General features: G+C 48.0%; 1 long non-coding RNA gene across 1 annotated transcript; it reads left to right on the top strand.

Annotated features, from left to right (window-relative positions):
- Positions 1-791: 791 nt before the first annotated feature.
- On the top strand, positions 792-8,226 carry LOC115599806. Its single transcript, XR_003988611.1, has 2 exons — positions 792-1,021; positions 8,105-8,226. It is a non-coding gene; the product is annotated as an uncharacterized LOC115599806 (long non-coding RNA).
- The last annotated feature ends 364 nt before the right edge of the window (positions 8,227-8,590 follow it).

Raw genomic sequence — 8,590 nt, forward strand, 5'->3', positions numbered from 1 at the left:
CCTAGGAGGGTCTCTTAATTAATGGTCTGGAGGGTGCTCTGGACATCTCAACTTTTACAACCAAAACAATCCCACTGTCAGTGTCTTTTGGCCTTTTTAACGCTCTTGAACTGTATTTACTAGTTTTTTTTTACACCCCCGCACTCTTAAAAAGTTGCTTTTAATCCGAATTAAACTCAGTGCCCGACTCCATTTACACGGGCAGCAAACCACCGGGGGTCATTGCGCACCCACACCTTGATACCCAGCAGAAAATACTGCTGAGGGGACACCTGGACGTGGAGCCTGCCACAGGGAGGTGCTGAGGACCAGGTCTGGTGGGGCCAGGAGGTGCGGGAGGGCCAGGAGGTGCGGGATTGCGGTGCCAACAGCCCCGCACGGAACGGCTCCGCGCAGCCTCCCGGGCACTAGGACCCAGCTCTAGAAGCCACCCGTGGGGGGGCGTGTCCTCAGCGCCGCCCCTCACTCTGATTGGCAGCGCGCTGGGCGGGACTTGGGTGTCTCTCCTCCTGGGGGGCGTGGCTAACCCCTCCTTCCCTAACCCGCGTGGGCGGGTCAGACGCCGGTGCTTCTCGCTCGCCATTGGCTAACGCGGCCGTCGGGTGGGTGTTTCTGCAGCGCTGATTGGCTGGCGGCGGCGGGTCGGCCCCTGTGATTGGCAGGCGGCGGCGGCGGCTGTGAGGCGGCCCGCTGAGCGGTTTGTTTTGCTGGCGGCCCGGGCGCTCTGAGGCGGCGGCGGCGCCACCGGGACCCCCGCTCCCCCCTTTCCCCTTCCCCCCCCCCCTTTCCCCCGGGATTCCCCCTTCCCCTTCCCCCCGGGGTCTCCTCCAGACCCCTCTCCTGCTCTGCGGCGCCGCTGCGGGACCCGCCGGAAGGAGGCGGTGGCGGCGGCGCGGGCCTGGGAATGTGGCGGCGGCTCTGAGCCCTCCCCTTCGGCCCGGCCGCCATGGAGCCGCGGCGGTGACAGCCCCGGACACCTCAGAGCCCCGGCGCCCGCCGGGCCCGACGCTCGCCGAGATGGGTGAGAACAGCGGAGGAGGGAAAACGGGTTGGGGGCCCGGATTCACCTCATGGGCCTGAGGGGGGGGGGGGGGGGGGAGGGGAGGGAGTACGGGGACCGTGGCCGTGGCGGGAGCGCTCCCCGCACTGCTGAAGGGGGCGGGGGGGCCCGCGGTCGCCCGGGGCCTTCAGGGGTCCCTTTCGGGCCCCTCAGGGTGAGGGAAGGAGGGGGGGAGGCGGAGCTCAGCCCGCGGGGATGGGAAGAGGAGGAGGGGGAGTGCGGCCTCCGGGAATCGGTGCCGCTCGGTGCCTCAGTCGCTCGGGGGGGTGCGGGAGGGGAGCGCGGAAACTTCTTGTCCAAGTGTGTGTATTTGGGGTTTTTTGGGGTTTTTTTGCGAAATCATTCATGAAATGTTGGGTATTCGGGAGCCCCCCCCCCCTTTCCCCGGGGCAGCCGCAGGTCTTCGGGTTTGGGGTAAAATGGGGCAAGGAAAGGCTCGGAGGTGAGGCTGGGGCTGGGGGAGGTTTTGGAGCCTCTAAAATTCAGGTTGGTAAAATTGAGATTGGGTTTTATGGGCTTGAAATCAATGGGGAAGGTTTTTTTTATTTCCTGGGGGATTTATGGCACTTTTGGAGTTTATCAGCATAAGGTTTTCTTGATGAAGCTTCCATTGAGTTCTTAGGGCAGGCACAGCACAGCAAAGCCTTTTTTTTTTCTTTTTTTCTTTTAAAGAACAAAAAAATCTTCCTATCAGAAGCTGCCACGACCCAATTGGAATGATTTGGCCTGGATAAAAGCTGCTTGTGGAGGGGTTTAGTTGTTACTGAGTTGTCTTTTGAGTTTTAAGGTGAATCTCATGCACTAGACTGTTGATTTTACAGCAGAATTGACCTCTGTTTGCATATTGGTGAGGGAATGACTCCTGTTGTGAGGGCAGAGTTGCATTGCCACCACTTCCATGGTTTTTCCCTACAAAAAGTTGAGTTTTCTGAGCCCATCCTTTGTTAATTGGTCTGCCTGCATAATTAATTCTTATCTTCAGGGTTAGAAATTCAGAAAGCACTGCAAAGAGTTGCTCAAAACCAAAATAAAGCAGCTTCATTTCCTTTGTGCTCTGCTTTGATTTGGTAAATACCCCAAATCCCTGCAGATCCACGATGGGGGAGAAAGGTGTGGGATTATTTGATCTCTTATCTTCACTGAAGGAGCCAACCAGGTGGTTCCAAAGCTTAAAACTCTTGAGGAGGAAGAAGTTGGATTTCCATCCTGAGGCTTTTCCAGTGGCAATTGGATGCCTGTAAACACGTGAGTGCAGAATGAAAAAAAAAAAATAAAATACCAACTTGCAGCTGGCTCCTCCAGAGCCTTCTGCATTTGTCTGGATTAACAGCTGCAAGCAGATCACTTGTGGTAGGAAAGCTCCACATTCAGGAGGCAGTTTTGATCCAAAAGTCTACAGAAAAATAGAAAGCAGCCTGTGCCATGCTCTGCTTTCCTTCCATCTTGTTTTTCAAGATCCAAGGGGGGGTTCATGGTCACATCTCACTCCTGCACTTTATCCCATCCCTCCTTGGCACAGCTGAAGCTCAGGGAGGGCCCTGAGCTGTGGTTTATTTCCATACAGAGGGCTCCTCAGCAGCATTTCTAACACAAATCCCTGTTTTTAATAGCAAAAAATCTCTCCCTCTCTGGGCAGAGTGTTGGGGCTGCCCTGGAGTGTGCCAGGCTCAGCTGCAGTGGAGTTTTTCCCTCAATCTGCTCTTTTTTTCCTGCCTGTGTCACTTCCTTCCCTTGGCTCAGTGCAGCACCCATAGCCCTGCTCAGAGCTCTGGGCTCCAGCAGCACTGACACCCCCAGGGCCAGTTTCTTAGAGGTTAGAACCAGCTTCAATCCCAACCTTGCTTTATTTTGGTTTTTTTTCTTCTCTTGGATAATTTGTGGGAGATAAGAGGTACCCCAAACCTACACCATGTGGATGGGGTTTGCAGAGAAGCTCTGATTGGGCTTTGAAGCCTTCAGAGCACTTGCAATCCCTCAGAATTGGGCAAGCAGCACTTTGGTTCCCCTAAGACTGCCCACAAACTTTTTTCAAAGGTTTTTTTTTTTCAGAGCTGTGGCACAGACTCAGTTTCTCTGCTCACTTGGGAGGTTTACTCCTTGCCCAGGGTTCTGCTTATCCCTTCCACGAGCACTCAACTTTCCTGTTGTGGTGGTGGTGAACAAATACACATTTATTTGCTCACTTTTTTCTTTTTTTTTTCTTTTTTAAACAAGTGTAGCATCATGTCTTCTATTATCATGCTATATAAAATAACTTTAGAGGGGTTTCCAGGCTTCCTGTTTCTACCAGTGTGCAGATGCTTTTACTCTGTTTGAACTTGAAATTTTTTTTTCCATTTCTACCCCACCAAACCCCTGACTTGCTCAGACCTGTGTAATAAAACATGATATTAGTTAAAATAAATGCTTTATGCAGAGGAATAGCTTTCTCTGGGAGCAGCAGTTCCCTTTTATCAATGTTCTAAAAATCCTTGAGTGTAGTTTTTCAAACATGAAAAGCATTTCCTGGACAACATCTTTCCTTCACAAAGCAGAACTGTATTTCTCAGACCTACTGGAGACCAAGCAAAACAGGGTCTCTCTCAGTGCTCTTCCAAACTTGTCCAGTTTTCATTTGTAATCATTTTTGCATTGTGTGATTAATGGGATGCTGCTCCACGTGCTCCTTGAAAAGCAGCCTCTGGAAATCCTCTGTTTTGATGGAAAGAAAGAAGTATTCATGCTCTTCAACATGAAATCCAGCACAATGCTCTCCCTAAACAGGAACATTTTTTTCCATACCCAAGTTCAGCTCAATCTGGGGCATTCATTTTATGTTCTAAAAAGATAAATGCTTCTTTCTTTCCTACCTTCCAACACAGGGATGAATTACAGAAGTTATGGTTTGGTACTAGGGAGCTGATAGCTTAGGGTGAGGCTACTGAAAAGGGATAAAATCAAAGAATGATTGAGTAGTTTGGGTTGGAAGGGAACATCTTCAGGATCAGGAACATCTTCAAGCTCAAAGCCTTGAGTGTTTCCAGGGATGGGGCTTCTACCACCCCTCTGGCAACCTGGACCAATGTCTCATCACCCACATGGTGAAGAATTTCTTCCTAAATCTAACCTAAATCTCCTCTCTTCTAGTTTAAAGCCTTTAGCCCTCATCTTATCACTGCAGACCCTTGTAAAAATCCCTCCCCAGCTTTCCTGTAGTCTCTTCAGGTGCTCTAAGGTCTCCTTTTCTTCTCCAGGTTGGACAAGCCCAACTCTCTCAGCCTGGCTCTGTGCTTCAGCCCTCAGATGATTTTGGGGGCCTCCTTTGGACCCACTTAAACAGGTCCATGCCTTTCCTAGGTAGGACTCAGGTATACAAGATGCAAATTCACCTGATGGAGTCCCAGCAACCTTTGATAACTGCATGAAATGTTCCTTTTTTGGGTGGATTCAAGCAGGATTTCAGCCTTAACACTTGTCTGCAGAGGAAACTGAGTTTACAGGGAGGGGGATCAGGACCTCTCTGGTGTAGCTGCTCAGCAGATGCAGCCTGGAAGAACTGAATGTCTTAATGAGCTGTGAATTCCCAATTTAAGAAACAAATTCCCTGTGTAGCTGAGCTGCTGTCTTTCTGGAGAGACATCATTGCTTAGATCCATGGCCTCTGCCCACTTCCTCATCAGAAGAGACCTTGTAACCCAGCTGATTTGCCCCTCAGCCTGGATTTTGGGATCAACCACCTGCAGCAGGGAGAGCACTGATCCTTCTTTTGTGCCCTGTTGTTCAGATATTCAGAATTCTTCTTTGATGGACTTGATTTCTTGTCATGAGTGTTTAGTTACAAACTGCTTTCCTAGCTCTTTTGCTTCTTTGCCCAAAGACACCCTGAGGATCTGCCAAGACAAGCTCTTCTTCATCCTCCTGGGATCTGGCCAAACCCAAACTGCACTGTAGTGGAAAACTTGCATCTCAGCTCTTCTGAGCATGTTCTGGGTGGGAAGGGGCTCCAGGGGGATGCCAGCCCCTAATTTGTCATATTTTGGTGTGCAAAGTCCTTGTCTGCCAGGTGACTCAAAGGCTCTGCTTAATATCAAGTATGATTCAAGAAGAAACAGCAGACACTCCAGGAAGGTAAAAGTTACAACTTAAACAACTTAAAGAAGAAAACTGTGCTCTTAGCTACCTGAAACTTTTAACATCATTCACAACTGGTTTTCATCTTTTTTTTTCCTCACAAGGGGTTATTCTGAGATAAATCCTAGCAATTATTTCCCTTGGCTGATGTGCTTTTCAAAAAGCAACCTCTTGCTTTGGTTGTGTTACTTACACCCCTCACTTCTCCTGCATGCAGCTGGAATTTCAAGGAGTGCTCTCCCTTCTCCACTACCACAATGCACTTATTGTCTCATCTGGCTTGTCTTGGACAGCAGAGATTTGGTGGGTTTTGATTTGCCTTGTGTTTCTTGTTTTGGTTTGGTTTTAAGGCAATTTATTTGCTCTGCTTTCCTTTTTTTTTAAGTTTTTTACTCTAACTAAACACCTTCTGCTAATGAACTGGGAGATTTTGTTCCATTCCCCTTTGTAACCTGACCAGTACTCTCAGAAAGTAGAAACTATTGGTTGGACCAAAGCTCATGTTCCTGTGACTTCTGTTCTGGGAGAGTTTTTTTTTAACCAATAATAGGTATATTCCCCCCCTCCCTACCCTTTTTGCTTCTAATTTTGGTAGCCTTCACTCCCTGCATGCTGTAGAAGCTGTGTTCCACATCTCTCATCTTGAAGCATTAGGAAAATCTGGCTTTTTGTTCAGACATTGATGAATTGGGAACCCTCTGCAGAAAAGAGAAACTGGTGGATGAATGCAGAACATGAAACTGGAAGAAACAAATAATCCCAGTGAGTCCCTTGGACAGAGAGCTACAGATGTGAACCAGTCCATCAGACACCACTTCCTAACCTAAGGCATTCCCCATCCAAACCAGTGCCATCACTGGAAAGCAAGTGTGTGGCCAGGCTGCATTTTTAAAATCAGGTTTCAGCTCCAAAAAATGCTCATTTCAGTTCAAATGCAGCCACATCTGGGAGGAAAGAGGAATCTATAGAATCCCACCTGGTCTGAGCAGGGTTGTGATAACCTCACCTGTGTGTTACTGCTTCTAGAACTTCCAGTTGTCTAAAAAAAACCCCAAAACTGCTGTTCAGATCCAAGCAGAGCCTTCCAGAAGGGGCAGATCCTTCCTCTGAGCATGCTTAGAGCTCTTGTAATCACTGCTTCAAACATCAAGCCTGAATTATGCTTCAGTATCAGGAAGAATTTCTCTGGCTGTGTTATTTGCTGCAGTTTTAAAATCAGGTTTCAGCTCCAAAAAATGCTCATTTCAGTTCAAATGCAGCCAAATCTGGAAGAAAAGAGGAATCTAGAGAATCCTACCTGGTTGTGATAACCTCACTTGTGTGTTGCTGCTTCTCATGGCTTCTAAAATTCCAGTTGTCTAAAAAAAACCCCAAAACTGCTGTTCAGATCCAAGCAGAGCCTTCCAGAAGGGGCAGATCCTTCCTCTGAGCATGCTTAGAGCTCTTGTAATCACTGCTTCAAGTATCAAGCCTGAATTATGCTTCAGTATCAGGAAGGATTTCACTGGCTGTCTTATTTGCTGCAGTTTTAAAATCAGGTTTCAGCTCCAAAAAATGCTCATTTCAGTTCAAATGCAGCCAAATCTGGGAGGAAAGAGGAATCTAGAGAATCCCACCTGGTCTGAGCAGGGTTGTGATAACCTCACCTGTGTGTTACTGCTTCTCATGGCTTCTAAAATTCCAGTTGTCTAAAAAAACCCCAAAACTGCTGGTCAGATCCAAGCAGAGCCTTCCAGAAGGGGCAGATGCTTCCTCTGAGCATGCTTAGAGCTCTTGTAATCACTGCTTCAAACATCAAGCCTGAATTATGCTTCAATATCAGGAAGGATTTCTCTGGCTGTCTTATTTGCCAAGGAAACAACATTTTATCTCTAAATGGGTTTGAGTCTTGATCCCTGAGGATTCCAGAAGGCAGGAGCAGCTCCTCTGTGTGGCAGCATCTGGTGCTGCTTTCTTAGGTGGTGGCACAGAGCAGCCAGGGCAGTCCCATTTGGAACCAAACTTCCCAGCTCAACTTCTTCTCCCTTTTGCAGAACCAAGGAATTCAGGATTTTTATGCTTTTTCTCTCCTGAATATTTCTTTGTTGGGTGTCTTTGTAGGCATCACACAAAGTTCTGCTAAATAACACTTCCATCCTCCAAACCAACAAGAAGGAGCACTTTAACTTGGTTGTGTTAGGGGTCTCAGCTTCAGGAAGTCACTTACAGGCAGTAGGATGGATAAGAATAATTCCAATAATTTATTTTCTTGCATTCCCAAGAAGCCTGGGGTCAAACCTGCTGCTTTGTACCCTGCCAGCAGACACTGAGTGCTCCTAATGCTGTGGAGTTTCTGTCCAGTAGATCTTGGAAGTCTCATTAAATGGTTTGAACTTTGTTCCATCAACTCCTTCTGGGGGAGGAGAGGAATGTGTTGGGGAAATCAGTGGATTTGTAGGCAGAGATGTTTGAAGATGACTCTTTGTCCTGATTTTTTTGTAGTTTTTCTTTCTGTTGGCTGTGGTTTGTCCCACTTGCAAGCAAGCCTTTTAAGTTAACAGGATATAAAATTGGATATAAAATTAGAAAGAACAGCTCCTTACCAGGTTTTCCTTGGCAGAAGGACATCAGTTTGCCTTTCCTAAATGACCTATGATGAGCTAACAAACCCATCCAAGTTGTACTGTTTGTTGGGAAGCAATTCCAACAGCACCAGGGGCCAGGGATATTTTATTCTGAACTTTCCTACTGCTGGATCCTTTTGTTACATTGGGCAAGTGACTTAAAATCCATTTTATCTGCTCACTGCTTCAGGATAGAAGGGGAACTTGGGGCTTTTTCTTCCTGGGATCAAAGATCCTACAGAGGGATTGTCTTTCTGTGAGCCAGGGGAAAACAAGTGCAGAAGTTGAGACTCACCAGGCAACTTATTCCTCTAATTCTTGTGCTTCCCAGATGAACAAGAGGCCTTGAAATCCATCATGAAGGACCTGGTAGCACTCCAGATGACCCGACGTCACAGGCTGACTGGGTATGATACCATGAAGAATAAAGACACTGCTCACTCCAACAAACAGGTAACAGGCCATTTAGTGACCACTTGGAATCCTTTCCTGGAAGTAGAAGGGACAAGGAACTTTTTTTTACCCTTTCTGGACCTAAAGAGGGTGAAGTTTTGATCATTTGTAGCATCTCAGTGTTCTGTCTTCCTCCCACAAATCTTTTTGATGGGGTTGAGCTGGGCTGATCCCAAGGGGATGAGGTTCAACACAAGAACCCCATGGGGAGCTCCAGGCTGGGCAGAGAGTGGCAGAAAGGGAGCTGGGAGTCTGGCTTGCCAGGAAGCTGAAGAGGAGGCAGCAGTGTGCCCAGGTGGCCAAGAAGGCCAATGGCATCCTGGGCTGGCTCAGGAAGAGCGTGGCCAGCAGGTCCAGGGAAGGG

Source organism: Calypte anna, chromosome 27 (assembly GCF_003957555.1).
Source record: "Calypte anna isolate BGI_N300 chromosome 27, bCalAnn1_v1.p, whole genome shotgun sequence".
Taxonomy (NCBI): domain Eukaryota; kingdom Metazoa; phylum Chordata; class Aves; order Apodiformes; family Trochilidae; genus Calypte; species Calypte anna.